At 37.0% G+C, this 26,401-nt stretch overlaps 1 long non-coding RNA gene across 2 annotated transcripts in view; it reads right to left on the bottom strand.

Annotated features, from left to right (window-relative positions):
- Positions 1-4,051: 4,051 nt before the first annotated feature.
- Positions 4,052-26,401, bottom strand: part of LOC128248378 (uncharacterized) — a 92,050-nt gene continuing 69,700 nt past the window's right edge. Inside the window, exons 1-2 of one of the 2 annotated variants that reach the window (XR_008264616.2) lie at positions 21,900-22,189; positions 4,052-4,332 (exon numbers count right to left, since the gene is read on the bottom strand). This is a non-coding gene — a long non-coding RNA (uncharacterized LOC128248378). Of the gene's footprint in view, positions 4,333-21,899; positions 22,190-26,401 lie in introns of those variants that run through there. The other variant, XR_016242455.1, reaches the window with a different exon arrangement.

The following is a 26,401-nucleotide window of genomic DNA, read 5'->3' as shown; positions in this document are numbered from 1 at the left end:
TTTGGAATCAGGATGATCCCAGGATTGAATATCTCCCTTTCGTTTGGTTCTTGAACATCCAGCATTGGGATCTGATTTAAAAGCAATTGGTTGGCTATTTCTAGCCGATAAAGCTTGGCGGATTCATGCCATTTTGGTGGCGTTTGTCAAATGATGTCAGAGATCAAGGGGAGATAAATGACATTCACTTCATTAATTTTATGTCAAGATGAGAACTTTGGGACAAATTGGCCAACAGTTGGAATTCAACTTGTGACTGGAACAATAGAATGACATTACAGAATTAATTGACATCTGTCCTTAACCTCTGATCAAACACCACTGGAGCATACAGTAATTATAGACATATTATAGTCATGCTATTTAGCTCTGTCTAGTTTTGGGCTGCAGGCCCAATTTGACCTCTGCAGGAGCGAGCTTAAAAGTCTGCATGGAATGCAGCTTTTAAGCAAGTCATTCATAAAACTGTCAGCATCTTTGATGATACTGGTATGCTAGTACATAATATTTTGTATCTAACATAGTAAATGATATTATAAATACTACATTATGTTTAAAATATATTCAATGCCAATAAAATGCACAAGAACCATAGCAAAATGCAACTTTTACTTAGTATGCTAAGTAAATGAACCTAGGTCTCTAATTACCACTTCTACTAATTTCTTTTATTTAATTCTTTTAATCTAATTATCACTACCTACCTGCATCCTTTCAATTTGTTTCTTTTGTTCAGAATCTAGTTGATAGCATTACTATCCAGCTGTTTTCTTAATTCATTTGGATCTAGTCCATGATCCAGTTATTCATATCAAGCATTCTTTGATCGCCACAACTCATTACATTCCATTCTCTATTTAAAGATCTGTTGAACTAATAAAATCTCAGGAATGAAGGTGAGAATACAAATACTCTTATGTGGCTACACAAGAAGGTCTGACTGTTAAAGTATCATTCTAGAATATATATATGTGTGTGTGTGTGTGTGTGTGTGTATATGTATATAAATATAGGTACTACTAAAGCAGCGTGGTCCCGAACGCGCAGTCGCGCGTCCGTGCTAGCTAGTCGTGAGTGGTTGATCCTACAAAAAGTGCGCGCGCGTGCAAATGAATATGTGTTTAGGGTTAGGGTTAGGGTTAGGGATAGGGTTAGGGTTAGGGATAGGGTTAGAGTTAGGGTTAGGGATAGGGTTAGGGTTAGGGTTAGGGTTAGAGTTAGGGTTAGGGATAGGGTTAGGGTTAGGATCGACCACTCACGACTAGCTAGCGCGGACGCGCGACTGAGCGACTGCGCGTTCGGGACCACGCTGCTTTAGTAGTACCTAAATATATATATATACATGTTTATATATATATATATATAGGAAAAGTAAATGTTAGAGGTAATACTTGATAATTGTACAATAGGGACAGATTTCGGAGTACCAATGAACTTTTATATAAAAGTATCAACTTAAAGGATAAAAATATTACAATGGATATTACGATGGACGATACCAAGTGGACTCCCACTTTTTATCTCTCATGTTTCTCCCTCTTTTACTTTTTTCCTGGTGACTTCTTCTTTGTGATATAATACTTGGGAAAGAATATATTTGCGGCTGAAGATAGCTTTATACCATCCTGTCTATCAATTATATACCAATATAATGATGCAACGACTATAAAGCTTAAAACACGTGTACCGCGGAATCCTTTGTGTTCTGTTTTTATTTTTACGTTTTTAATTTATATATATATATATATATATATATATATATACAATTAAACCTTGGGAGAGGCATTATGCCGGTAATAAACACATGCACTGGTTCAGTCCTTTATTAATTTATATAGTTTAATTGTATTTCTTTCAACACACGTATCCACATCAAGAATCTTGCACACGAAATACACATACGAAATATATATATACATATATATATATATATATATATATATATATATATATATATATATACATGTTTATATATATACAGGGTTATTCAAAAAGAATGAACTGATTTCATTATGCAATATTTTAATAAGGAAAAGCAATAAAAAAACTGCAGCTAAGTCACAAGTATTTACTCACAATCAATTTTTATTTTCCTATCTTACAAGTGTTCAATGTGGCCGCCAGCTGCAGCAGGGGCAACATCAATACGATAAGAGAATTTCTTCCAGACGCTTATCAGTATATCACTATCCACTGAGTTGATTGCTGTTGTTATTTGATGTCTAAAGTCATCGAGGTTAGTGGATCGTATTTATGTTCCATCGCTACCCACTAACCTCGATGACCTGAAGCATTGAATAGCAACAGCGATCAACTCAGTGGATCGTCATAGGCTGATACACATCTGGGAGGAATTCTCTTATCGCATTGATGTTGCTCGTGCTGCACGTGGTGACCACATTGAACACTTGTAAAACAGGAAATAAAAGTTGATTGTGAGTAAATACTTGTGACTTAGCTGGAGTTTTCTATTGCTTTTCCTTATTAAAATATTGAGTAATGAAATCAGTTCATTCTTTTTGAATAACTCTGTATATATATATATATATATATATATATATATATGTGTGTGTGTATATACATATATATTTATGTATATATATTTTTATATATATATACACACACACACACATATATATATATATATATACACACAAGAAGTGTATGAAAAGTCTTGACCCTAAACAAAAACAAAACAGGGTACAAGACTTCTGATGAAGTTACAAGACTTCAAGGCTCAAAACTTTTCATAGATCCCTCGTGTATATATATATATATATATATATATATATATATATATAAATGCATCACATGCTACACACCTTCCTTCCAAGCACTGCTGTAAACAGCGGAAATGAGCTAGAAAGTTTAAACTTAGTGCGCATGCGCAGCAGAGTTCAAGGTCAATCTTTGCTAAGCAGCTTCACTTTGCATGCTTTAGCTTTGTTACTATAGCAACAGTCCGGATGCTTATTGATCAGACTTTGTATATGTATACGTGCAAAATGAGAGAAAGCCAGAAGTGAAGACTTTCAGATGATGAATATTTAAGTATAAATATATAGATATTTATATGAATAGATCCAACTTCTACAGAGTATCTGCATAATTGCTTCTATGTCTGCTCGACTTCATCCCTTTTATAGCCTTTCCTTATCCTGTTGAATTGATCCCCTGTAAAGACATCAGAGTCTAAGTTTGAATCATTGGAGCATACTGAGAATCCCTGGATTTCATCTGTAGACTACATACACACACACAAACACACACATGTATTGCTATTCTTCTGTCAGTTGGTTTCAGTCATTTCACTGGAGCAATGCTGAGGTAGTACCTTTGAATGTTTTTAACTGATTATATTGACCAGCACAATACTTTGTCTTCCTTTTATTTTAATTACCTTGTAAGAGGCAAATGCAAAGTTCAACTGGGTGCAAAGGAACAAAACATCATAAGTCACTTTTGTTCAATGTACTGATTTCTCCATCCCATACTGATTCGTACATGCATGTCTATATCTATCTATCTATCGATCTATCCACACACACACACACACACACACACACAAGCTATGTATCCTGTTGTTGCCGGGCGATTTTCACAATAGAATGCCTTGACAGACTTTGGGAATAGCACACACACATAGTTGGATTTTCTCTGTTTTGAGGGGAATTTTACTATTTTTTTTTTCTCCACGCCATTGCAAATGATGGGGAGAAGCTTTCTATGAAAATGTTTTTGCAAATTTATGAATCCCAGTCCCTTTCTGGACCAGTTTTGTTAAAATTCTTTTTTTCACCATGCACTTAAAAACAATGGGAGATGTCTTTTCGGTAAAAAAAAATAGTTGAAAATTTATGAATTTTTTAAAACATACCCCTTTACTCAGTGCCAATTTTGGCCAATACTTTTTTTGCACTTCATACTTAAAAACGATAGGAAAAGCCTTGAAATTTTGAAAAAGAATTTTTTTAAAATCAGCAATCACCATTACAATCCCCACTTCCTTTATTTTGAAACAGAAAATGAATTTAAATTTAAAATACTAAAATTTCAGCCTTTTGCAAAATTTTTTTAATCATAAGTTTAAAATACAGACAGTCCAGATCTACATTTTGTTTCTGTTCATAATTTCAGAATAATTTTCAGAGAAAAAGGTGTGTGATTCAAGGGCAATTTAGCTGGTGTTTCTAACACATCTCATGACCACCTTGTATCTTCTTTATTTCTTTGTCACTCTGACAGGTATTGATGTTTTTCAATATTTTTCTCTCCATAAAGGTTGTTTTATGATGATGATGTGGTTGTCCATTGTTGGGATTTAAGCAACAACTAAAAAAAAAAATTTTATAATTTAAATTTTTAACTCCCATCACACACCAAGTGAGTCTGTGTGCATATGTGTGTTCATGTGTGTGTGTTCATACATATATGTTCATGTGTGTTTACGTGCATGTTTGTGTGTGTGTGCGTGTGTGTATGTGTGTGTGTGTGTGTGTGTGTGCGTGCGTGTGCGCATGCATGTGTGGGTGTATGTGTCTGTAAGAAAAAACATAGTTACTAACAAAAGTATGTTATTAAAGTAGATTATCTTATACATAACTTTCTAAAATTACTTTGTTGCCCTAATGAAATTCCTTACACACATGCACACACACTGACACACAGACCACACACACACACACACACACACACACACACACACACACATGCACACACATGCACACACATGCACACACACTGACACACAGACCACACACACACACACACACACACACACACAGTGTCAGCAATACAGAAAGTGAGAGGGAGTGTGGTAAATATATACAGAAAGGGGGAAGTTTACAATGAGAAAAGCAAAAAATGAAAGGGATAGACTACTAGAAAGATCTTTTCTGTTGCTGTCGCAGATTTTGAAATTTTGAAATTAAGTGAAAATTTTCAAATTTGGTATATTGATGTACTTTTTCATGCTGAATTTAATTTTGTGATTCATTTATTCCAGAAAAGTTTTTGAAAAGTGTTACAGAGGTGTAGTTTGATCATATTTACCCAATCAGAAAACATGATAGCTGTATATCATAAAATGAAAGTAAACAAGTGCTCACTTGCTTAGTAAATATTGCTTTCATTATTTTATCACAGTCATAATCTTTTTTCAAGTTTTACCTTCACCTCAAAGCAACATAAATATTTCAATTCAGCAGCCAATCTTTCAGCTTTGCAGTGTGCATGTGTGAGAGAGAGAACATTGAAAACAATGAATGAAATAAACATGAAAAAATTGTATAAATAAAAAGGCATTACTACAGATGTATACGCCCCCGACTCCAGAAAAATAGATACTTTTTAACAAAATTTTCTACAAATACCGCTTTGATGTGGCTTCAGAATATATAGGGATTTATAGGAAAGAATTTTTGCGAAGGGGTGGATAGAAAAGTTTTGGAAAATTCACATGATCTGACATTTTTCCCTTGTAACTTTCAGGAAGATGGATATCTTTTAATGAAAATTTATACAAATCCCTTTCAAACGACATAGGTTACGATTATGAAGAAATTTGTGGGGGAAATTTGGGGGGGGATTTTCCCCATTTTTTTTAAAGCCACAGCTTTCGAAATGATGCGGTTGGGAGGGGGGGCATCTTTGAAAAAAGTTTTGAAAACTCCTTTTTTTTACACCACCCCTCCCTCATCATCCCACTCCAGACCTATTTTGGCCAATTGTTTTTTGCACTTCAAAACCATGGGACGAGTATCTTTGGTAAAAATATCTTTTTAAATTAATATTTTCTGAGGGAAAAGTGAGTGATTTAAGGGCGATTTGGCTATTGTTTCTAGCACATCCAAAGACAACCCTCCTCGTTTCTTTATCATTCTCGCATGTATTGATGTTTTTCAATATTTTCCCCCATAAATACATTTATATGCTATAAAAAAGAAAATTTGAGAAATTAGGAATTTTTTGTAACCCCAATCCCTGCCCCCAATTGTTTCTGTTTGGAAATTAAAATATTGGAAAGCCTATGGTCATTGCTGGCATTTATCCACGGTGATTTTAAAAAATTACAGAGATGTTCTTGCATAGCAAGTGACTTGATCTGAGATCGTGTACTGAAACAAAAACACTTGCATCGTAGATTCAAGAACACACAAAAACCGTTAGCTTCACAGCACTACTTAAATACAGAGGTTCCGATGCATCTACGTAATGATATGAAGAGGAGGGTTAGTTTTAAGGGTTAGGGTGTCATTACATGTCCACACAATGTACATTTAAAATGTTTTGTCAGTGAGTTAGGCTCACTGACAAAACTTCTAGGTTCTTCCCACAGCTATCCTGCATTCAAAAATTATACAGGTATTTAAAAAAATTTTCCTTCAATAAACAATGTTTCTACATTACCTATACATTAATAGAATAAACTATCATTTTTCCAAATAGCGAATGAAAACTTAAAGAGAAAGTGAGAGACTTTGCAAATGAAAATGGAATACTCCGCAGTGAATGCAATGCATATTTAAATCTGTGAAGAATTATATGCAGTGTATGCAATGAATTTTTAAATTTGTGAAAAATTGGAGTTAAAAAAATTCAATAAGCTTGAGAAATCAAAGTTATAGGAAATTTCTTAGAACATGAATTTATCAAAATATTTCTAGACGGTCAATCCTTTAATAATTGCTTTCTTATAGTACTTTTAGTAATTGTTACATACCTAATTAATAAGCAGCTTTCTCTTTTACAGTATCGAAGATTGTAGTAGGTCAGAGTAGATGAGAAGGAGATAAAAAGAAATGTAGTGATGTGGTGTCAAAGCAACTCTCAGGGTACAAGAAGGTATAAGAGAGGACACTGCTAGTGGGTCATAGGAGAGAAAGAGAGTATGAGGGTGAAGTAACAAATGACTAAAGATAGGGGCGGAGGTGAATTTAGTAACTGATGAACAAAGGTGGAGGTGTGGTTGAACTACATGGTTTAAAATTTATTATGATTACGAACAGCATCTCCCTTATGGCTGGATGGTATATCAGTTTAAGTATTTTTATGTTACAGTTTTTATGTAGCTTTCATGTCTTTACCATGAAGCAATCGATACATTATTCTATATTTTTATTATTCAACTTATTATCAACAGTGTCAATTTTCTATCAGTTTTTCTATGCTGCCATGGGTTGGATGGGTCATTGTCTGTGACAGTTTCCACAATCTTGCACACAGCAACAGAAAAAGAAAACCCCAATCAACTTTGTTGTGTTTGTCTTACAATGGAAGATAGGTTAATTTTATTGCACTAGCAGCTGTAAAGAGCTTGTTTCATTCAGGAAGGTTAAAGAGTGCATGCTCTCAGTTCTATATTACTTCTCACTTGGAGTAATTGCTCTCTTAGACCTTGTGATGCAGAGCCTGTAACAGATATCCTATGCTTCACTTTTTGATAAGGTTTTTATGGCTGGATGCTCTTTCTATTACTCACTTTCCAGAGTCTACTAGTGCATTTTATACCATCAGCACAAAACAGATGGTTTTATGCAAGTTCATGAAAGACTCTCCCTATTATGAGCTCTAATTTGAATACACAGCCCTCCCAGATGAATGAACTGCTCTAATTGTCTTACCACAATAACATATTATCATCCAACTATATTATAATATCATATGATTCTATATTTATGCAACTATATAATCATACTATTTACTACAGTACCAGACAACTATAATACTACAGTGGTGACTGTTTCCTTGACGCATTTGCTAATGAATACAAATAAATATGGGTGGATTATTATCCATTCAACTTGAAAATGATAACATGGCTGATTAAATATTTTGAATTAACTGAAAAGACTGCAAGGCAATGACAGCACAATAGCTATTTAACTGGTTAACATACACTCAAATGTATTCCTGTATCTATTACTCTGTGTGTGTGTGTGTGTGTGTGTGTGTGTGCGTGTGTGTATGCAGGTATGGCTGTGTGGTTAACAAGCTTACTTACCAATCACGTAGTTTTTGACTCACTTCCACTGCATAGCCCCTTAGGCAAGAGTCTTTTATTACAGTGTATGTATTTGTTTACACACACACACACACACACACACACACACACACATATCATCATTATCGATTAATGTCCGTTTTCCATGCTAGCATGGGTTGGATGGTTCGACTGAGATCTGGAGAGCCAGCGGTTGCAGCAGGCTCCAATCTGGTCTGGCAGTTTCTACAGCTGGATACCCTTCCTATGTATGTTGCATCCAAGAAGTAAGGTGAAGAGGAGCTTCAGCTAGGTTCCTCACAGGTAAGACACATAGGTATAAAATCTTCTTGGATAGTAACAGTGATGGGGTAGGTGGTGTGGGCATACTTCTTACTGAGGAATGGGTGGATAAGGTCACAGAGGTAGCCAGAATGAGTGATAGAGTGCTTAAGCTTAGGCTAGTCTTACAGAACAGTATAGTGACAATTATCTCTGCCTATGCCCCTCAAGTGAGCCTACCAAATGAACAGAAGGACCACTTTTATAACATTCTTCTGCAAGCTAACTCAAACATGAGTGATAATGATCTCTTTGTGGCTGAGGATTTCAATGGGCATGTCAGATGGCAGCCAGGTATCTTACATGGTGTGCATGGGGGCCATGGATTTGGCTCCCAAAACTAAGAGGGAACAAGGCTACTGGAGTTCTGTAATGCAAATAACCTTTTGATCTGCAACATGAACTTCAGGAAGCCAGCTAGCCACCTGATAACCTACCAATCAGGTGTCTGTGCTAGCCAGATTGATTACATTCTCACCAAACAGTAAGATGCATGGTTGCTTCTAACCCCCAGCATAGACTAGTCATTAGTGACTTACTCCACACGAGAAGGATACCAAGAGTTATACCAATCTGGAAAAGAAGGATTTGGAAGCTTAAGGACCCTTCATATGGTCAGAAATTTAGGGACATACTAACTGAGAAATTCAATGAAAAGGAAAAGGAGTTACAGACTTGTTACATAGAGGGCAACTGGGAATTCCTGAGGGACAGCTTGCTGAGTGCCACAGATCAAATCTGTGGCTGGTGCAAAGTTCCATCCAGATCTAGGGTAACATGTTGGTAGAATGATGTGGTAGACAGGGCCATTAGAGCAAAGAAACAGGCCTGGATGAATGAGAGTATCAAGGTCCTGCATCAGGTAGCCAGAAGAGATGCTAGGAGACAAGTATGCTAGGAGAACAGAATTAGAGCTAGTGAAAGATGTAGGGTCATGGGAAGATGTCTCATAGTTGCTGATAGTAAACTTCATTTCTCCCTCTGACCATTGGCTTTAGTTGTTGCCTGCTTGTGACCATGATTTTAGCGTTCTGCATCCTAACTGTTGGTAGCTGTCTTTGACTCGAGTTGTCACTCACTAACTAACTGATTGAGTTGTCACTAGTCAACTAACTGATTTTTGCTTGGGGATTCTTGTTTTTATAACTATCCAGAAGGATAGATATATCGTTGAGAACAATGGATTTAGTTGGTGGTACTTGTTATCTGAATTCTAGCTTTTGGTGGTCTATAAGTGGTTAGAAGGGTCAAGAGGTGAAGACATTATTTCGGCCTAGCTAAGGCAATCTGGCAAATGTAAAACTGCCGTCACAGAAAAAAACCATTGTTCCACCGTAAGAAAAGTTCTGTTGAACTGTTACTTGAAATTTGGCTATGGTGGATCAAATCCACTTCATGCCTACAAGGTCCACTACATATATATATATATGAATGTATATATATATATATATATATATATATATATATGAATGTATATATATATATATATATATATATATATATATTCTGTTGTGTCTGGGGAGAGTCATTCTCTTTTAGTGCCTTATAATTTAACACACTCACTGGTAAAATTTCCACTCATTTACTTATTTATTTTTTCTGAAATAAAGAATCTTGCAAACCAAATCCAAAAACGTTTTTTTTTTTTTTTCTGCAAGCATGAAAAAATGTGGACATTAAAATGATGATTGATATCTATTTCATCATCATCGTTTAACATCCGCTTTCCATGCTAGCATGGGTTGGACGATTTGACTGAGGACTGGTGAAACTGGATGGCAACACCAGGCTCCAATCAGATTGGAGCCTGGTGTTGCCATCCGGCCTGGTGTTGCCATCCGGCCTGGTGTTGCCATTCGGCCTGGTGTTGCCATCCGGCCTGGTGTTGCCATCCGGCCTGGTGTTGCCATCCGGTTTCACCAGTCCTCAGTCAAATCGTCCAACCCATGCTAGCATGGAAAGCAGACGTTAAACGATGATGATGAAATAGATATCAATCATCATTTTAATGTCCACATTTTTTCATGCTTGCATGATTTAAATGGATTTTGTTGAGACAGATTTTCTAACGTTGGATGCTCTTCCAGTTACCATCTCTCATCTGCTTTGAAACAAGGTACTATTTCCTTCCCATGGCCAGGCATGTTTTTTATGGACAATTGGAAATAAAGGACACTACTTGTATGTCAGTGATACTCATTTACAAATACCACATAATATCAAAACAAGGAAATAATAATGCACTCCCTAACATATGCACACACGCACACACAAACACATGCACTTACACACTCATACACACACACCTACATCCACACATGCATGCATATATATATCTCTTTCCTTTCCTGAGCGTCCAATAATACTATCCATATCACGTCCTCACCTTGTTGTTTTTTTGTTTTTTTGTTATTGTTTTTTTTGAACTATATATATATATACATACATACCAGCCCACCCATGCCAGCATAGAAAATGGACATTAAGGGATGATGGTGATAATGATGAGCTTCTTTCCGTTTCTATCTACCAAATCCATTCCCAAAGCTTTGGTCAGCTAAGGCTATCATACAAAACACTCGCCTAAGGTGTTGCACTGTAGAACTGAACCCAAAACCAAATAAATTGAGAAGCAAGCTTCTTAACCACACAGCCATGCTTGTACCTTAATATTGTGTCAAAATCATATTTCCCAGCTGAAAGCATCACCAGTATCCACTCCCTTACAAATTTAAAGAATGTCTTTCTTAACAAAGAATGTTGTATCAGGAAGATGACGCATAATAACAGGAAAACATAGAAAAATATAGAAAAATGTCTTGAGGAAATGGCTATACCAAAGGCAATGATGTCTTATTCTTCTTCCTAATGTTAAATTAATGATCTGTTTTATGTTATAGTAAAGGACAATCTTATTAGAAACAAATTAGTCCTTTCATCTTTTATCTTTTACTTGTTTCAGTCATTGGACTGTGGCCATACTGGGGCACTACTTTGAAGGGCTTAGCTAAATAAATAGACTCCAGTCCTTTCTTTTAAGCTTGGTACTTACTCTATCAGGTTCTTTGCTGAACTGCTAAGTCTTGGGGGCATAAACAAACCAACACTAGTTGCCATGCAGAGGTGAGAGATAAGCAGAAACACACACACACACACACACACACACACACACACACATGACAGGCTTCTTTCAGTTTCTATTTACTAAATCCACTCACAAAGCTTTGGTCAGCTTGGGTCTAGACAGTAGAAAACATTTGTCCATAGTTTATTTATGTATTCTTTTATTCCTTTGATGTTTTCAGTCATTGGACTACAACCGTGCAGGAGCACTGTCTTGTAGGATAGGTTTGTTGAAAAAAAATTGAAGCCATTACTTAGTTTAAATCTGGCACTTACTCTATCAGTCTTTTGCTGAACTGCTAAGTTACTGGGGCATTAGGCAACCAACACCAGTTGTTAAGCAATATCAGGACAAACACAAGTAATGATAGTTATGTTGGTAATAGTGGTTATAGGGATGATACTGTCATGACATTTGCATTTGTGGCTGTGCTGATGGTAAAGTTGATTGAGATGGTGGCTGAGGCAGAAGCGTGGTTGTTGTGGAGGAAGCTGATTGGTGATATTTATTGGTCGAGGTGTCAGCTGATTGGTGGCATATATTGGCTGAGGTGGCAGTGATGTTAGTGTAGTGATGGTAAGGATAGCATTTCTAGTGATGCTAACTCTTTTGATACCAGCCTGCCTCAGACTGTCCCTTATTCTATAATACAAACTTCCTGTTGAAAATTGCTCTAAATAAAAAAAAAATTTCATCAAAATTTCATACTAATTTATGTTCCAAACACTATCTTATTAAGTTATTTTGCCAAAGTCTTCATCATTTAAAAAACCAATTGAAGTGAACTGATGTATTTTATTAGAAATATGGTAACAAAAGGGTTAAAGTGATCTAAATCAAAACTTTTCATCAAAATTTCAAATTAATTTATGTTCCAAATACCAGCTTATTAATGACAAAGTTATTGTACCAAATTATTATTTTAAAAACTAATTGAAGTGAATTGATGTTTTATTAGAAATGTGGTTAAAAAAAGGGTTAAAGTGATTTGAATTAACAGCTCACACCAAACCTTCATATGAAGTTGTTCTACATACCAGCTAATTAACGACAAAGTTATTTTTCTAAATTCCTTCATTATGTTAAGAATTTTAAACACCAACTTAGCAATGCCAGTTATTTTACTAAATTCTTCATTATTTTGAAAATTAATTGAAATGAATGCAGTGTATTTATTCAGAAATATGGTAACAAAAGGGCTAATGGAGGTGGAATAATGGTAATGCTGATACTGTTGTTGAGAATTTGTTTCAAATCAACTATAACAGAGCAGACCTGTGGTCAAAGGCATTCCAACCATGACCTTTCTGTCTTTTCTCTATGTGTAATGATCCCTGGATCACATTATCCATAGCTTCAATTTTTAAAGATGGTAGGTCATTGTTTGAGGGAGATTTAGCAGTATTTCTGGTAGTTCAAGCATTCTTTTACAGGCTCCCCTCTTAGTTTGTAATGGTCATGTCGATGATAACGATGAGGGTAGCTCTTTCAGTTATAGTGGTAGTGGTGGTGGTGGATTTGGTGATCATGGCCACAAGGATGGTATTAAGTAAGTGCTGTGTGGGCTGTAAAAGTTGACATTATTTAACTACAGTCCTGTCTAAAAACAATAAGGATTGTTTATTTGCTCTTGAAAAAAAAATGGTCACTCCCAGAGATTTTTTTTTAAGAGTTGGAGAACAAGTGTTAAGGTATTAGTTCAGATTGGTGGGAGGGGTTGGGTCTAAAATAGAATGACATAGCAACAACCTTTGACCTTCCACACATAGGAATGTTAATGCTGAAACAGTTTAGAAATGAACAGGAAGAATTTTCACCATTATGACTGCTGTCATCACCAGCGCCACCATGAACATGACCATCACCATAAACACTGGTATCAGTACCAGCAATACCCCCCCCCCCACTATTACTATCATCAACAACAGCAACAACACTGTCCCCCACCAGCAGCAATACTAATACCTCCAAAGCCAACATCCTCCTACCACTACTACAATCACCACCAACAACACCACTATTGCCCCCTTACTATCACCACCACCACCACCACCACTACTGCTACTGCCATTAGTTTCCACTTTGTTATCATAGTTCCTAGCATTGTCATAAATTCCTAACGTTATCACCCTCATCAGTTTTGCCCTGATTATCAACATTTACACATTTTGCGCACACACACACACACACACACACACACACACACACACACAAGTCATTAACTTTATCCCCCTTGTTCTCTTCCTCTCCTCCCTGACCACCACCACCACCACCACACCTCCTCCTTCTCACCTTCCTCCACATCATTCTATGCACTAGAGCTAGCTATCATCCACAAATGAGTAAGGCTTGGTAATGTACTATACTTTTACTAATTGTTTTAGGTGCCTGTGTAGTCGCAAGCAGACAAACATCATTTTGACTCTCCTACATTTTGACTCAGCAGCACATCCGGAATGACAGTTGGAGAGAGAGAGAGAGAGAGAGAGAGAGAGAGAGAGCTGTACCAACCCTCAGCTGATCCTCATTTTCAGCTGAGTAGACTGGAGCAGCGCAATGTGAAATGAAGTGCTTTGCTCAAGGACACAACACAATATGCCACTTGGTCTGGGAGTTGAACCCACAACATTATGATTGTGAGCAGAACATCTCTAACCACTAGGCAACTAACACACACACACACACACACACACACACACACACACACACACACACACACACACACACACACACACACACACACACACACACACACACACACACACTAAGCTTCTTTCAGTTTTCATCCACCAAATCCAAACACAAGGCTTTGGTAGGCCCAGAACTTTTGTTGAACATACTCACCTAAAGTGCCATGCAATGGGACTAAACCCAAAACCATGTAGATGTTAAGCAAACTTCTCACCACACAGCTATGCTTATTACCTTTCTATACTTTTTTTTTTCAAATTGTTGGTTGATTTCTAAATTTAGCTGAAAGCCCCAAATATGTTGGGAAAAAAATTTAATCAATTCAGTTGAGCCGTGTATATAACTGGGACTTTCTTCGTTCAGATTCTTTTAATGAAGGAGCTTCTGTATGATTATTTTACAATTCTTTTATTCTTTTACTTGTTTCAGTCATTTCACTGTAGCCATGCTGGAGTATCGCCTTGTAATGTTTTTTAGTGGAGCGAATTGACACCTCAGGACTTATTCTTTGTAAGCCCAGTACTTATTCTATCAGTCTCTTTTGCCAAACCGCTAGATACCAGGACATAAACGCAGCAACATTGGTTCTTAAGCGATGGTGGCGGTGGTGGTGGTGGGGGAAACACAGACACAAAGACACACACACATAAATATATACATATATACATACATATATATGTATATATATATATATATATATATATATATATATATATATGTTGTTGTACTTGGGGATGGTCATATTGCCACTTTAGCCAATAAAAACACACGCACTGTATATTTGGTGTTAATTTGCTTCAGCTTTATATTACATTAATCTTAATCTTATTTCGGCCAGAGTTCTTTCGTCACACTTCTGTGACCTCATCAGTGGTCCTTTGTTTCCTTCCTTCTTATGTGTGTCTCACCTTGCTAAATATCAGCCATTTTGTATTTTGTATTCCTATTGTATGTGTCTACGCATGTGTGTCTTTCAATGTGTCTGTCTTTTGTAAGTGCATGTGTGTATGGGGAGTGTCTGTATCACCTATATACTCTGTTAATACGTGTTCGTTTGTATTTGTTTTTATTTATTTATTTGTTCATGTGTGTGTGTGTGTGTGTGTTTTTTGTTTTTCTTTGTTTTTTTTTGTTTTTTTTTGTGTTTAATTAAATTTTGTTAACGTATGTAGTATTTAATTCCATTTGTTTATCTATGTATTGTATTATACTTTGTTCATATTATTATTGGTTTATGGGTAACATGTTGTCACATGCTGTGGTTTGTGGTTTGTTAGTGGTGTGTGTTAGTGTTCCATTCTAGTTTCCTATTCAGGCTAGGTTTCTCTTCTATTATGTGTGTAGCTTCAGTAATTTGTCTAAGTGCTGCATCACTGCTATGTGTAGATAAGATTTTAATTTCTATGTTGTTGATTGAGCCTCTATGTTCTTGCTCAGCGTGCTGGTACAGAACTGATGAGTTCTTCCCTTCCTTAAGTTCCCTCCAATGTTCGTTTGCCCGCTCCCCTATGCTCCTTGCTGTTTCGCCTACATATGTCATTGTCTTATTTCTGCATCGTCCCTCCGTACATCTTATACTATAGACCACATTTCTGGTTTTGCAGTTCGTTTGTGGGCTAAATCTACATACGATACAGTTCCTATCAGTGCAGGGGGTTCTACTGAAAGGGTATGTTCTACTGATAAGGGATTTAATAGGGTTGCCTGGCCTTTCAACAACCTTAATTCTTAGCTTAAGTTTGTCTAGGGCCCTTCTAAAGTGGTACGCCAGTTCGCCTCTAGGGGTGGTGTCGACGAACATGACGCTCTGGTACTTGTGGCTATCGTACCATGAGCTTGCCTTCCCTATTTTCTTCTTAGTCCTTTCTATGGTGTTCCATGATTTGCTCCTATAGAGTGGGCAAATCCCATTCCTATCGTTGCGTTTGATTGTTTCAAACTTCTTCATAGCTCCTTTGTATACCCTGATCCTTTCTTTATGGCTGTAACCTGAGAACTGCATGCAGTGGACGAAATGTTGTATATGTCTCTTTAATTCTGTAGGGTCGCACATGCAGGAGACATTTCGCATTACTCTGACGAGGTCTGCCATCAATATGTTGATAAATATATATATATATATATGGGAGAATTTACGAAAAAAACAACGACAGACGAGGACAGGTGGTGTAAACAATAAAAGGATGTATTAGTTTAACGCTCGGGAATAGAGAAAGTCTTTAACATTTCGAGTTACGCTCTTCAACAGAAAGAATAAGGAGAAAACAAGGAGAAAAACACAGAGAAAAAAAATTTGAATGTTGTGGTCAGCGACATATATATATATATATATATATATCATCATCATCATCGTTTAACGTCCGCTTTCCATGCTAGCATGGGTTGGACGATTTGACTGAGGACTGGTGAAACCGGATGGCAACACCAGGCTCCAGTCTGATTTGGCAGAGTTTCTACAGCTGGATGCCCTTCCTAACGCCAACCGCTCGAAATGGTGTCTTTTATGTGCCACCCGCACAAGCCAGTCCAGGGGCACTGGCAACGATCTCGCTCGAAAATCCTACAGGAGCCAGTCAGGTGGTACTGGCAACGGCCACACTCAAAATGGTGCATCTCATGTGCCACCCGCACAAGAACCAGTCCAGGGGTACTGGCAACGATCTTACTTGGCTTGCCCGGTCTTCTCACGCACAGCACATTTCCAAAGGTCTCGGTCAGTAGTCATCGCCTCGGTGAGGCCCAATGTACGAAGGTCTTGCCTCACCACCTCAGCCCAGGTCTTCCTGGGCCTACCTCTTCCACGGGTTCCCTCAACTGTTAGGGTGTGGCACTTTTTCACGCAGCTATCCTCATCCATTCTCACCACATGTCCATACCAGCACAATCGTCTCTCTTGCACGCCACAACTGATGCTTCTAATGTTCAGCTTTTCTCTCAAGATACTTACACTCTGACGGGTATTCACATTGACATTACACATCCAACGGAGCATACTGGCTTCATTCCTTGCGAGCTTACGTATGTCCTCAGCAGTTACAGCCCATGTTTCACTGCCATGTAGCATGGTTGTTCGTACGCATGCGTCATACAGTCTGCCGTTTACTCTGAGTGAGAGTCCCTTTGTCGCCAGCAGGGGTAAGAGCTCTCTAAACTTTGCCCAGGCTATTCTTATTCTAGCAGCTACACTTTCAGCGCACCCACCCCCACTACTAACTTGGTCGCCCAGATAGCAGAAGCTATCGACTACCTCTAGTTTTTCACCCTGGAATGAGATAGAAGTTGTTTCCTGTTTGTTTACAGTCTTTATTGCACCTGAACATCTGCCACAAACAAAAACTAACTTGCTAGTTAACCTGCCTTTGATGTTGCTGCACCTCTTATGTGTCCATAGCTTGCACCGGGTACATCTTATAGAGTGTCTACCTACTCCTTTTCTACATACTGAGCAGGGCCATCTACCTGAAGGGGTTTGTGTTTTATCTACCTTCCTACTTATTAGGATTTTGGTTTTGGCTAGGTTGACTCTAAGGCCCTTCAATTCTAGACCTTGCTTCCACACCTGAAACTTCTCCTCTAGTTCTGATAGTGACTCCGCAATTAGGGCAAGGTCATCAGCATAGAGGAGCTCCCAGGAGCAACCTGTCTTGAACTCCTCTGTGATTGCCTGGAGGACTATGATAAATAAGAGGGGGCTGAGGACAGAACCTTGGTGGACCCCTACCTCTACCCGGAATTCATTGCTGTACTCATTTCCAACCCTCACCTTACTGGCAGCATCTCTGTACATGGCTCGCACAGCTCTCACTAACCATTCTTCTATCCCAAGTTTCCTCATTGACCACCAGATAAGGGATCGGGGGACCCTGTCAAAGGCTTTCTCCATGTCAACGAAAGCCAGGTACAGAGGTTTATCCTTAGCTAGGTATTTCTCCTGCAACTGTCTCACTAGAAATAAGGCATCAGTAGTGCTTTTACCTGGCACGAACCCAAACTGCATCTCATCTAAATTGATTCGCTCCCTAATTAGTTGGGCTATGACCCTCTCTGTAACTTTCATAACCTGATCTAACAGCTTGATGCCTCTGTAATTATTTGTATCTAAAGCGTCACCTTTACCTTTGTAGCAGTTGACTATGATGCTGCTACACCAGTCATTGGGTATGACTCCTTCGTGTATCACCTGGTTCGTAATACGGGTGACTAGGCTATAGCCAACACTGCCAGATATTTTGAGCATCTCTGCAGTGATTCCTGATGGGCCGGGGGCTTTCCCGGTCTTCATACTCTTAATTGCTTTATCTACCCTGGTACTATCAACTCGGATAGCTGGTCCCTCTATTGGGTCGACATACGGCAGGCTCTCTTTCTCCCATTCATTCTCTTTATTAAGCAATCTATCGTAGTGGCATCTCCAGACCTCTTTCTTTGCATCCTCATTTAATGCAAGCGTACCATCATCCATGCGAACACATTTCTCTCCTACAACATCACTATTCTCTCTCCTACACTGTCTTGCAACACGAAATACCTCGAGTCTTTGGTCCTCACGGCGCAGAACATTGGCAAATCTTTCCTTATCTGCTTCCCCTCTGGCTAAATAAACCTGTCGCCTAGCCTCCCTTCTGGCACATTGGTACAATTCCCTGCTACCACCGTTCTTCCAGTCCTTCCAAGCCTGTTTCTTTTGTCTAATAGCCCTGTCTACCTCCTTGTTCCACCACCACATTACTCTGGGTTGGGAGGGGACCTTACACCACCCACAAATCTGGTCGGTGGCTTTCAACAGGTTGTTCCGCAGAAATCTCCAATTGTCTTCCACGTTGTATGATGCTATATCCCCTTCTATTTCGTTAAATGCTTCAAGTAACTTGTCTCTAAGTCTCTGTCCGTTTGCAGGGTCTTTAAGCTTCCACACCCTTCTCCTCCAAGCCTGTCTAATTCTGGGCACCCATTTTGCCTTGATCCCAAAGTCGCTAACTACTAATCTATGTTATGGGGTACATTCTTCGCCAGGGTAGGTTTTGGCATTTATAAGCCGCCCTCTTTCCGTATTTGTGGCGAGGATGTAGTCGATTTGGCTAGAGTGTCTGCCGGAGCGGTAGGTGACTAGGTGACTGGCAGGTTTCCTGAAGTTGGTATTGCAGACCATAAGATCGGTTGCATCACAGAACTCCAGCAGTCTGGTTCCCTCCTCGTTGCGGGAACCGAAGCCATAGCCTCCATGTATGCCATGGAAGCCTCCAGCACGACGTCCGACATGACCGTTGAAGTCTCCAGCCACAAAGAGAAGGTCCCTGTCACTCGTCGACGAGGTAGTTTGCAAGAGGGTGTCATAGAATTGGTCTTTCAGACCATCTGGTAGCCCCGGTTGAGGTGCATAGGCTGAGATGACAGTAGCTAATCTATGATGAAGCACTAGTCTGATCTTAAGTACTCTGTCACTTACTCTAACGACCTCGATTACCTTATCCACCCATTTCTCCGCTAGAAGTATTCCTACGCCCCCGACCCCGTCAGTGTTCCCTGCCCAGAAAATCTTGTACCTGTGTTCTTTGCCTGTGAGGAACCTCGCAGAACCTCCTCTCCATCTTACTTCCTGGATGCAGCACATATCTACGCGTCTCCGTTCAAGCATCTCAACAATTTCACCAGATCTACCTTTCAGCGTGCCGACGTTGAGAGTGCCAATCCTAACAGTATGGGTGTTGGGGGTGTGGGCCTGTAGCCTGGGAAGGGGAAAAGCAGTGTCGTGTACCTGAAAAGAAAACTTGCAATTGGAAGAATTCATAAGCAAAACAGTACCTACAACCTGCAAACATTTCTCAAACTTAATGCGCTACCCATATATATATATATATATATATATATATATATATATATATATATATATATATGCATATATACATATGTATATGTACATGCTTACATCTGTGCACATATATATATATATGCATATGTGGCCACAGGACATCATGAAATGTGTACAACAAAAAAATACAACGTATGAGTACATGTAATATGAACTATTTTTCGAACAACAAAAGACACAAATGAGAAACAAGACAAACAACATAAAGAACGACCCTTCTTCAGTTGTTAGCTGTTTTTCTACCCTCGTATTTTGAGCATTTAACAACAATATATATGCTTTCAATAAAACAGTTGCTTCCGCAAAGCAAATTAAATAAAATTTGGGATTTTGCGGAGGGTCAAAATTGGTAACACAAATAGGACAGTGAAAACAAACAGGAAGGGCTGCTTGTGTTATCAAATGTCTAATGATATTTTTATACTCATGCACACACATACATACAACTGATATATATAAACAAATACATATACATATGCTACGCGTTAATACTAGGATATATACAGATATATAAATAATACAGACTTTTAACGGCTATCCTCTTCAAATTAAACTACACACACACACACATAGACAAATCAATCTGATTTGCTAAGATTTTATAATAATAAATACATAGGCAATAATATACATTGATTATGTAAACCAACATAAATTTACATAGATAATGGTTTTATTTTAAATTTTACTTTATATCATACATTTATTATTATTTGGTTTTTATTTATATTTTTTACCCTTATACTTTATTTTTATTTTTTAATGTCATTTTAAAAAATTATTAGCATACACATACATACAATAGATATGTATTTCTTAATTTTCTTAGTCTATTGATAAAATCCAATCCATCAACATGTAACTATTTCTATTGTACTCTCGCTCTGATGAGATTCTCCCCAATGTTATTCAAAATGCTATTTTATTCTAATCTTTAGATTTATTCCAATCTTTGAATTTGCAATTATATATTGGATTGAATTGAAACATATGTAGGCCTTATTTTGGCAGTATGTTAATAAATTAATTTGATATCCTTATCAACTCTCCATTTTTCTTTAATCATATTTATATATATTCATATGTATAATCCTTTTGGATTAATCCAGAAATCGGGCTGATTTGGGAATAACGAATTTTAAAAATTTCTGTTAGCTTGCTTTCCTCGTTTGAGCATGCAGTGTATTTATAGTGAAAAATATTGTATGTGGTTAGATGATCTAAAGTCTATTTTTCAGCATATTGGCATAGAAAATTTTTTTCTTTTGCCCTTATTTATAATTGTTTATAATTTTCACCTTAGAAAGTATTTTAATATGCTGGCCGCTGATAAAATTTATTTTGAAAAATTTTATCCTTATATTAGAAGTAAATTTATTTCCATTCACTTTGGGACTGATAACCACTTTACATGAGTTTTCCTGACTGTCAATACATGCTGAGGCTTGCTACAGAATTTCTGTTTAGATATATTTGGGGTACTTAATGTACTCATGACTTCACATCTGCTTTATCCATGGGTATATGTATTCCATTTATTCTTATCATGTTTCTCGCTGATGAAGGAAGAATCCTTTTGGATTAAGCCAGAAATCGGACCGATTCAGGAATAACGAATTTTAAACATTCCTGTTAGCTAACTTTCCTCATTTCAGCATGCTGTGTATTTATAGTAAAAAATATTGTATGTGGTTAGATGATCTAAAGTTTATTTTTCAGCATACTGGCATAGATATTTTTTTCTTTTGCCCTTTTGTGTATGTATATATATATATATATATATATATATATACATACACACACACACACACAACAGGCTTCTTTCAGTTTCTGTCTACCAAATCTACTTACAAAGCTTTGGTTGGCCCAAGGCTATAGTGGAAGACACTTACCCAAGGTGTCATGTAGTGGGACTGAACCCAGAATCATGTGGTTGAGAAGCAAGCTTCTTATGACACAGCCTGTGTATCCTGGTTTTAGAATAGTCCTACTATTTCCCTGCATGTTGTATACAATGACCAAAAGAGTTGGTGTCAGGAAGCATATCCAGCTGGAAAATATGGTCTCAGAAAAAATATTCAACCCATGTGATATGTTGATTTAGGCATGGTTATTCAAAGTGCTAGAAATACTAGCCAAATTCTCTCACATTACTTGCTTCTATGTTTTGAAAAGCGAAGGATACAGTGGATAATGTTCTTTAAATATTCCTTAAAAGACAGGTTGGTCATTTATATGCACATGCATATGTATATGTGTGTTGTGTCTCCTTGTGAATATGTGTCAATATGTATAATATGTTATGTGTATTTGTGTATAAACTTTCTTTGTGTGTGAGGAATGCATACACATTTGAAAGCTGCTGAATTTGTTCAACTTTACAGGATTTGCTTTCTAAATCATTCGATACAGGCTCTAAATTATTTGACAAAGACTAGAATTGTTCCCTTTATTTTGTTTATTTGATAGTACATTCTGCTGACTTCTTTGTCTCATAATGTTCGACTAATACTTTTTTATGTTCTTAAATCCTGATGATCAAATTAATTTTCTTCTTTTTCTCGTTGGTAATACCATATGTCATCAATATATACTTAATACATTATATGTATTTATATTTATTCCACTATTAATTATTCTACCTCATATATTTCACTATATTCCACTATTACTTTTTATATATTTAACTTACTGAAAAGTAGCCTGTATTCAATTACAACCTATTTACTTATTACATTGCATGTATGTATTTCTTGACTTAAGCAGAGTGAAAAACAAAAGTAATTGAAATTTCAGAAGGTCAAAATTTGTTGCTCTTCAGAAAATGTTGTTCTTCAGAAACTTTTACAGAAAATGTCAATAATAATGCTTATTATGTACATACATTTGTAGCTTTTGCACAATGCATCCAATATGTTGTAAATGCACAACTTTTGCATAAACTAAGCCTGCTGTTCCTTGAAAACCTTTAGAAAATATATGTCACCTGTTTGTAAGATTGTATGCCCTTGTTGTTGCTGTTGTTGTTGTTGTTGGCACTCCGTCGCTTACGACGTTGAGGGTTGTATAAATATGCATATATATTGGTAGTTTTGAGTACATATATGTGAAATTAGGTAGAGCATTTAAATGGTCAAACAGAATAATAGATTGAAATTTTTGCACAAGACCAGTAATTTTGGGGGAGAGGATAAGTCAATTACATTGACCCCAGTGCATAACTGGTACTTATTTTAATGACCCTGAAAGGATCAAAGGCAAAGTCGACCTCAGCGGAATTTGAACTCCAAATGTGAGGACAGATGAAATGCTGCTATAAACATTTTGCCTGGATTGCAAACAATTCTGTCAGCCCACCACCAAATCTTGTTGTTGAAATTTTTCTTGTTCTTCTACTGGTTGTTGTTATTTTTGTACTTCTTCTTCTTCTTGTTCTTATCCAATTTCTTCTGATTCTTTTTGTTCTAATTCTTTTTGACCCAGTTCTAGTTGTTTCTTTTGATTTCTTTGTTCACATTCTTTCCTTCTTTTGCTGCTGCTGCTGCTGCTGCTGCTGCTACTACTACTACTACTACTACTACTACTACTACTATTACTACTACTACTGCTACTACTACTACTGCTGCTGCTGCTAGTTGAACTAGTTACATTTAAGATAGCTGAGTTCCCTATGTGTTCTTTTGTCACCTTTGAAATTTTCAATTTCTAAATACTGGCTTTTAGAGATCACACAAGTACCATGTTGAATGCCCTCAATAGTTTTACATGTAAAACCATTTGGTGAAGAAAAGTTAAATAGATCCCAGCTAAATGAAAGCATTAGGATGTTTTGGTGGCAGATATGAAAATGTGTTTCAGTGACTTCTTAGTTTTTAATTTCTTTAAACCAATGATGCTTTGGCTATAATGGTACACTGCCTTCAATAGTAACCATTTCATTCTAGTATTATTCCTGCTTAAAATGAGTGTATGTGTGTATGTTGTTATATATAACCTGAGCAGCCATGAAACCTGTTCTAGGATCTTCTTTCATACTCTAACTTTTCATCACCTAGCATAAAGCTGCCAGCCTTTCTATTGTAGTCTTAGTCTGAAGGTAATTTAGTCTTGTTGTAGTCTTAGTCTGTGGGTAATTTAGACTAAATTAACCTCATGGCAACCTCACGACTGTTGGTGCCATGGGAAATGCACCCAGTATACTCTGTAAAGTGGTTGGCATTAAGAAGGGCATCCAGCTATAGACACCATGCCAAAACAGACATTGGAGTGCGATATCATCCTTGGACCCAATGTACTCTCACGTAACCCATGCAAGTATGGAAAAGTAAATGTTAAAACAATAATGATTATATATACATATATATATATATATATATATATATATATATACATACACACATACACACACACATGTGTGTACGTGTATCTCTCTCTCTCTCTCTGAGCATGTGTGTATATATTAACATGTAATAAACAAAATTTGTATGTTGAACAAAAATAAAAATGCCACTAAGGTTTCAACCTTTATGCATAGACCAACTTGCCACGTTCTATAAAAGACTGATAAAATAAGCATCAAAGTCCTGGAGTCATTATAAATGACAAATCCCTTGAATGTGATGTTCCAGCTTAGCCACAGTCTAATGAGTTAAACCATTCAAAAGAATAAAAATTTTAAAATAATATATGTAATAGATGTAGATATTTTACATTTTTACTATGCATATCTATGGTCATTACTTTGGTAATATAAGCAATATGCAATTTTATGTTTCTGAACATATAGCTAATAACACACACACGTATGTGCACAGACGCATAAACACATACATAACTTGTTGGTGTAGGTGATACATGCTGGAAACATGAGTGGATGCTTGTGCAGGAAAATATTTCTTTTTTTTACTTTCAATGGAAATTTTATCTCTTTACAGACGTTTTCATTGCTGAGTACTTTAACTTTTATGAACACAGACAGATTTTCATATCAAATAAAACCTGTTTCTAAGTAAGCAAGCAAGCAACTTGCTTTATGTAATGAATCTATATATACAACATACAAAGAAGAAATACAATTTATTTTTGGAGATAGTAAAATATATAAAAATAATTATCTAAACAGATGATTAGGTAGATTAATCACTTTATAAACTAATGGATGTGTGTGTGTGTGTGTGTGTGTGTGTGTGTGTGTGTGTTGTGTGTGTGTGTGATTATGATAATAATAATCATCATCATTGTTTTAACTTCCACTTTTCCATACTTGTATGGGTTAGACAGAGTTTCTTGTGACAGATGGATGTCCTTCTTGTCACTGACCTTCTTCCATTTCCAAGAACACTAATATAAATTTCCTTATGGTCAGAGAGATTTTCATGAAAGTTTTGAAATGAAGGACTTCAGTTGCATGATGGTGACACTCATTTCAACTATCACGTGATGTTGAAACAAGACCCCTGCCCCTATATCTCCATGCACACACACACACACACACACACACACACACACACACACACACACACACATACATAACAGGATTCTTTCAGTTTCTGACCACCAAATCCACTCACAAGGCTTTGGCTAACTCAGATCTATAGTAGAAAACTTACCTAAGGTACCATGCATTAGGATTACATCCATCCATCTGTCCACCTATCCATCCATCCATCCTTCCATACATACATACATACATACATACATACATATATACATACACACACACACACACATATACATATAAGTATATTTATATATATGATGTATGTGTGTGTGTATGTATGTATGTATGTATGTATGTATGTATGTATGTATGTATGTATGTATGTATATCTGTGTGTGTATGTGTATATATATATATATATATATATATATATATATATACACAGGGTGCAGTGAATAAATTGTCGTCTAAATTATGCAAAAATGAAAATTACACTGACATCTCATTTTAACAGATATATTTACCAAAATTACATAAAAATATCTTGAAATACTAAAGAGTAAATTTATTCAATAAAATTGCCATTGGCTTCAACCATGGCCTCCCGACGACTTCGGAATCTCCTGCAATTCTTCTGGATGGTTTCTTTGTTTAAGTTGGTGAATACTGCCATAATCCTTGCCTTCAGTTCATCTTTGGTGTTACAAGGAGTTTTGTTTGTCTCTCACTCAACTGTACCCCACACATAATAATCAAGGGAGTTATAGCGTGAGGAGTTAGGTGGTCAGATGTTACAGGTGATGTGGTTGCAGAAATTATCTGACAGCCATGACTGGGTTTTCCTGCTTGTGTGGCATGGTGCAGAATCCTGTTGCCAGACATAAGGTCTTCCAGCAGCCACCCTCTTGATCCAGGGCAGCACTACCTCCTCCAGGCACTTGATGTTGGCCTCTA

The sequence above is a fragment of the Octopus bimaculoides genome, chromosome 7, assembly GCF_046866305.1.
Source record: "Octopus bimaculoides isolate indiv1 chromosome 7, ASM4686630v1, whole genome shotgun sequence".
Classification (NCBI taxonomy): domain Eukaryota; kingdom Metazoa; phylum Mollusca; class Cephalopoda; order Octopoda; family Octopodidae; genus Octopus; species Octopus bimaculoides.
The sequence above is the reverse complement of the archived record's forward strand: the minus strand, read 5'-3'. Positions and strand labels throughout refer to the sequence as shown.